A 7,108-nucleotide genomic window follows, 5' to 3' on the forward strand; every position below is an offset into this window, starting at 1 on the left:
ACAGGTTAAGGGCTCGGTCCTACAAGACTGTCCTACCCCCACTATAAAAACATGCACTTTAGACACCAACCACAAGTCCAGCTTGTCATCTGAGCTTCTGAGAGATGGGCTATAGATCAGTTTCCCAGACCTCCTCAGGTTTTGTTGATTTGCTAGAGTACCTCACAGAATTCTGAAAACCCATTTACTATCTAGATTATTGGTTTATTATAAAAGTATATTACTCAGGAACCAGAAGGAAGAGATGCATAAGGCAAGGTATAGTCAAAGGTCTCAGTTTCCAGGCCCTCTCTAAGTAAGCCACTCTCTGTGAATCTCCATGTATTCACCAATCTGGAAGCTCTCCAAATCCCTGTCCTTTTGGGGTTTTTATGAAAGCCTCAGTACATAATCATGACTGACTAAATCATTGGCCACTGGCCACTGTTTCCCGTAGATCAGGGGTATGGGACTGAAAATTCAACCCTCTAAATAGTGTTTGGTTTTCTTGGCAACCAGCCCCATCCTTAGGTTCAGTCCAAAAGTCATTTCATTAACCTAACAAGAGACACCTTTAATGTTCTCATCATTTAGAAAATGCCAAGGATTTTGAGAGCTCTGTGCCAGAAATAGAGACAAAGACCAAATACATGTTTCCTATTATAAATCATGATGTCACAGACCTGAGTAGGCATTTCTCCAAAGAAAGTATACAAAAGGCCAACAGATACATGAAAAGGCACTCAGCATATCCTTGCCTCCTTTGTCAAAGATAAGGTGTCCATAGGTTCGTGGATTTATCTCTGGGCTTTCTATTCTGTTCCATTGATCTATATTTCTGTCTTTGTGCCAGTACCATTCTGTCTTGATGACTGTGGCTTTGTAATAGAGTCTGAAGTCAGGCAGGTTGATTCCTCCAGTTCCACTCTTCTTTCTCAAGATTACTTTGGCTATTCGAGGTTTTTTTGTATTTCCATACAAATTGTGAAATTACTTGTTCTAGTTCTGTGAAAAATACCGTTGGTAGCTTGATAGGGATTGCACTGAATCTATAGATTGGTTTGGGTAGAATAGCCATTTTGACAATATTGATTCTTCCAATCCATGAACACGGTATGTTTCTCCATCTGTTTGGGTCCTCTTTGATTTCTTTCATCAGTGTTTTATAGTTTTCTATGTATAGGTCTTTCGTTTCTTTAGGTAGATATACTCCTAAGTATTTTATTTTTGTTGTTGTTGCAATGGTGAATGGTATTGTTTGCTTAATTTCTCTTTCTGTTTTCTAATTGTTAGCTTATAGGAATGCAAGGGATTTCTGTGTGTTAATTTTATATCCTGCAACTTTACTATATTCATTGATTAGCTCTAGTAATTTTCTGGAGGAGTCGTTAGGGTTTTCTATGTAGAGGATCATGTCATCTGCAAACAGCGAGAGTTTCATTTCTTCTTTTCCTATCTGGATTCCTTTTACTTCTTTTTCTGCTCTGATTGCTGTGGCCAAAACTTAAGAATATACAATGGAAAAAAGAAAACCTCTTTAACTAGTGGTGCTGGGAAAACTGGTCAACCACTTGTAAAAGAATGAAACTAGAACACTTTCTAACACCATACACAAAAATAAACTCAAAATGGATTAAAGATCTAAATGTAAGACCAGAAACTATAAAACTCCTAGAGGAGAACATAGGCAAAACACTCTCCGACATAAATCACAGCAAGATCTTCTATGACCCACCTCCCAGAATATTGGAAATAAAAGCAAAAATAAACAAATGGGACCTAATGAAAATTAAAAGCTTCTGCACAACAAAGGAAACTATAAGTAAGGTGAAAAGACAGCCCTCAGATTGGGAGAAAATAATACCAAATGAGGAAACAGACAAAGGATTAATCTCAAAAATATACAAGCAACTCCTGAAGCTCAATTCCAGAAAAATAAATGACCCAATCAAAAAATGGGCCAAAGAACTAAACAGACATTTCTCCAAAGAAGACATACAGATGGCTAACAAACACATGAAAAGATGCTCAACATCATTCATTATCAGAGAAATGCAAATCAAAACCACAATGAGGTACCATTACACGCCAGTCAGGATGGCTGCTATCCAAAAGTCTACAAGCAATAAATGCTGGAGAGGGTGTGGAGAAAAAGGAACCCTCTTACACTGTTGGTGGGAATGCAAACTAGTACAGCCACTATGGAAAACAGTGTGGAGATTTCTTAAAAAACTGGAAATAGAACTGCCATATGACCTAGCAATACCACTTCTGGGCATACACAGTGAGGAATCCAGATCTGAAAGAGACACGTGCACCCCAATGTTCATCGCAGCACTGTTTATAGTAGCGAGGACATGGAAGCAACCTAGATGCCCATCAGCAGATGAATGGATAAGGAAGCTGTGGTACATATACACCATGGAATATTACTCAGCCATTAAAAAGAATTCATTTGAATCAGTTCTAATGAGATGGATGAAACTGGAGCCCATTATACAGAGTGAAGTAAGCCAGAAAGATAAAGACCATTACAGCATACTAACACATATATATGGAATTTAGAAAGATGGTAACGAAAACCCTATATGCAAAACAGAAAAAGAGACACAGAAGTACAGAACAGACTTTTGAACTCTGTGGGAGAAGGTGAGGGTGGGATGTTTCGAAAGAACAGCATGTATATTATCTATGGTGAAACAGATCACCAGCCCAGGTGGGAAGCATGAATCAAGTGCTCGGGCCTGGTGGGCTGGGAAGACCCAGAGGAATCGGGTGGAGAGGGAGGTGGGAGGGGGGATCGGGAAGGGGAATAGGTGTAACTCTATGGCTGATTCATATCAATGTATGACAAAACCCACTGAAAAATAAAAAAAAAAGAAAAAGTCCAAAAAAAAAAAAAAGAAAAGAAAAGGCACTCAGCACTGCTAATCATCAGGGAAATGTAAATCAAAACTACAATGAGATATCATCACCTCATCTGTCAGAATGGCTACTATCAAAAAGATAAGAACTTTGTGTTGGCAAGGACACAGAGGAAAGGGAATTCTTGTATACTGTTGGTAGGAATGTAAATTGGTACAGCCGCTATGGAAAACAGTATGGCAATTCCTCAAAAATTTAAAAACAGAGCTACCATATGATCCAGTAATCTTACTTACATGTGTATATCCAAAGGAAATGAAGTCAGGATCTTGAAAATATATTTGCACTCCCATGTTCACTGCAGTATTATTCACAATAGCCAAGGCATGGAAACAACTTAAGTGTCTGTCTAAAGATGAATGGATAAAGAAGATGTAGCATACATACACACAATGGAATACTACTTAGCTATGAGAAAGAAGAAAATCCTGCCATGTCCAACATCATAGACAGACTTTGAAGGCATTATACAAAGTGAAATAACTCAGTCAGAGAAACACAAATACTGTATTGAATTACTTATACCTGGAATCTAACAAAAAAAAGTCAAACGCAGAGAAACAGAGCGTAGAATGACGGTTGCCAGGGGTTGGGGGGTAGAGGAAATGGGAAGATGTTGGTCAAAAGGTATAAGCTTTCAGTTATAAGATGAATAAGAACAGCATGATGACTCAGGTTAATAATACTGTTTTGTATACTTGAAATTTGTTAAGAGAGTAAATCTTAAGCATTTTCCCACACAAACACACAAAAATGTGAAGTGATAGGTATGAATTACCTTTATTGTGGGAATAATTTCACAGTGCATACATAGATCAAATCATTACACTGCATACTTTAAGTATATATAATGTAGTTATACCTCAATAAAGTTGGAAAACATTAATATTGATGTTATTTGTTTCTAATAATAGTTTCCACAATGGTTGAGTAGTCTCTTTTATGTATAAATTTATATCTTTCCTCTACCTAAAGCTGATTTTAAATAGAATTAAATTGTTTTTATTTTTATTGAGGCATAATGTTCATACAATAAATCACCCTTTTTAATATAGTTCTGTAAATTTTGACAGATACATTACATTCAAGATACAGTAGTATTCTATAATGTAAACTTATTCTATAACTCAAAGTTTCTCATTCACATTTGTAAACCCCTCTTCCCACCTTCAGCTCCTAGAAAGCACTGATCTGTTTTCTGACCCTAAGTCTTGCTTTTTCCAGAATGTCATGTAAATAGACACTGGCTTCTTTCACTTCCCATAATGCATTTGAAGTTTGTCCATGATATGTATATCAAGAGTTTAATCTCTTTCATTGCTGAGTTTGATCCCTGGGTCAGGAATATCCCCTGGAGAAGAAAATGGCAATCCACTCCAGTATTCTTGCCTGGAAAATTCCATGAACAGGGGAGCCTGGTGGGCTACAGTCCATGGAGTTGCAGAGTCAGACATGACTGAGTACATTCCATTTATGGCTATACCACATTTTGCTTATGGATTTACCACGTGAAAGACACCTGTGTTGTTTCCATTTTGGGGTGAATATGAATAAAGCCACATATTGTACAAACAAATATTTATATACAGGGTTTTGTGTGAACCTGTCTTTATTTCATTTGAGTAAATACCTAGGAGTGGTATTACTAAATTGAATGTTAGGTGTATGTTTAACTTTATAGAAAAAGATCAAATTGTTTTGGAAATGGAAATGACCAAGATGAGATGTCATACTTATTCCTGATCATAAATGGGGATGCAACCTGGGGAGTGGAGACAGTAAAGCTCCAGATGCAGAATCTAACCTGTCATCCAGTTCCATAAAATCAACATATTTTTTCTCCATCCTCACTTCTCAAAGGAAGCAGGACACCTTTAGCAGCACACATAAAAGTGTACTGTGCTAGGAAGTCTCCCAAGCTCTCCTTTATTCTCAGTTGATTAGACAGAATGGCTTATCTGAGGAGAACAGTGGCAATGACATCTGAGATACAGTAGTATCAAGAGAACCTCCACTAATTATTTTGCCTGTTACCACCTTCTTTTCCTTCTCTCTAGAAGGAAAGATAGGACACTGGGGCAACAGTATTAAGCCTAAAGAGATAAAATTATACAAGTATTAGTTAAGAGGTCATGTTTCTTTACCTAGTCATTCCTGAGTAGAAAGAAAAATAAACAGACATGGGACTAGGGATAAGAAGCTAATCCTTCCTACAGTGTGAAATTACTTTTGTCCTATGTCTAAAATATGCAATATGCAAAGTTGACTTCTATTACTAACTACTGACTGATTCATAAACGCTATTAGAGCAGAACAGTGACATGGATAATCGCCCCAAACCAGATTTGTCTCACCTATGGTGATCTGATGCTTATAAAGAAATACACACAAGGGACAAATTATTTGGTGTGCAGAAACCACTCTGGGGATAGAAAGCTGAATAGTAAATAAATTAAGATTTAATATATTAGTCCTTCAAGGCCTTCACTTCAGAGTCTTGTAGAAAGATTAAAAGGAACTCGGAATAAAAGGGAGGTGGGGAGGCAGAAGTGGGGGTGATATAAGGTTATTCAGGTAGAAGATAACTAGACAGTAAAGATTTTGGAGGGGTAAGCAAAAGGTTGCAGAAATATGTAACTTTTTCTTCCTGCAAACTGTCTTTGGTAAGGAGCCACAGAATAACTGAGTTTATTAGGGGCAGAGTAAAAACATAAGCAGAAGCAGTGGATTTGTTGAACTTAAGTGATGGATATTCAACTTAATATAAAAATGAACTTTTCAACTAAAGGTTGAACTTCTCAAACTTTCTGCTCATTCAGAAAGGGTGGCCTTGTGTGACTTGGGTTCCCCCATGACTGTCTGTGTTTAAGACTAAGTGGAATTTCTGCATGGTTGCTGAGTTATGTCTGACTCTTTGCAACCCTATGAACTGTAGCCCACCAGGCTCCTCTATCCATGAGATTTTTCCAGATAAGAATATTGGAAGGTTGCCATTTCCTCCTCCAGGGGGATCATCCCAAACCCAGGGGTCCAACCTGAGTCTCCTGCTTTTCCTGCACTGGGCAGGTGGATTCTTTACCACTGAGCCACCAAGTGGAATTATCCTGTTATAAATGTAGTAAGCAGAATTCATGTACCCTTCATTCTGAAAATTTTTAATAAAAGTTTACTCTGTACAAGGTGCATGCAAGAATATGAAAAAGAATCAAACCTAGATTTTCTCTCTGCCTATTGTCAGTGTAGTGGTTCTTACACTTTCAGGTGTATTCACATTCCCTTGGGGGATCTTGTTAAAATGCAGAATCTGCTTTTGAGACAGCAGAGGCAGGTTCGATTCCTGGGTCAGGAAGATCCCCTGGAGAAGGAAATGGCCACCCACTCCAGTATTCTTGCCTGGAAAATCCCATGCACAGAGGAGCCTGGCGGACTATAATCCATGGGGTCGCAAAGAGTTGGACAGGGCTAAGCATGGGCCTCTGATTCAGCATTTCTAACAAGCTCCCAGATGATGGCAATGCTGCTGGTCACTGTAACACACCCTGAGCAACAAGGGTTTCTAGTAGGTCATTAGACATGCATATAATCATAATACAGAGTGAGAATTAGTAAACACCACAGATATCCCATTAATTCTCAGTAGAAAGCTGAATTTATCCCAACCTGAGGGGTCATTGCCCTTTTCTGCCTTAAGTGTTCCTTCTGATGTTTCTGTTGCTTTCTTCCTTGAATTTTATTTCTTCCAAGGTTGCTCACTGCAAATACTGTTTCTTAGCCTAGAATAGCTTTCTCCTTCTAATTTTGACAATCTGTCAAGATTTGTCTAAATATTCCCTCTTCCCTGGGGCCCCACTCTGACTACTAAGTACTCCACATAACAGTTTTAACCCCCAGCAATTACCATTATTTCCTTAGCTTTCAAGTTCGTTTTCTTATTCCTTATAGGAACTCACCTCTCTGGGAAGCCTGTCGAAAACATGCTACAAAATGAAAACATTGGGCAAACCTGAGGCCAGGTGAGGAGGCTGAGAAAAAGCCAACGCCGCTCCACCAGGTACAGAGGCAGCAGAGCCCAGGAAGGGACGCCAAGTATCTTTTGGGAACCATCCCTTCCCCATGGCAGGTATTTGGGCTCAACCAAGCTCATGATGAGAGTGAGAGAGGAGAGTGAAAAAGTTGGCTTAAAGCTCAACATTCAGAAAACTAA

This window comes from Muntiacus reevesi, chromosome 1 (genome assembly GCF_963930625.1).
Source record: "Muntiacus reevesi chromosome 1, mMunRee1.1, whole genome shotgun sequence".
In the NCBI taxonomy this organism is placed as follows: Eukaryota; Metazoa; Chordata; class Mammalia; order Artiodactyla; family Cervidae; genus Muntiacus; species Muntiacus reevesi.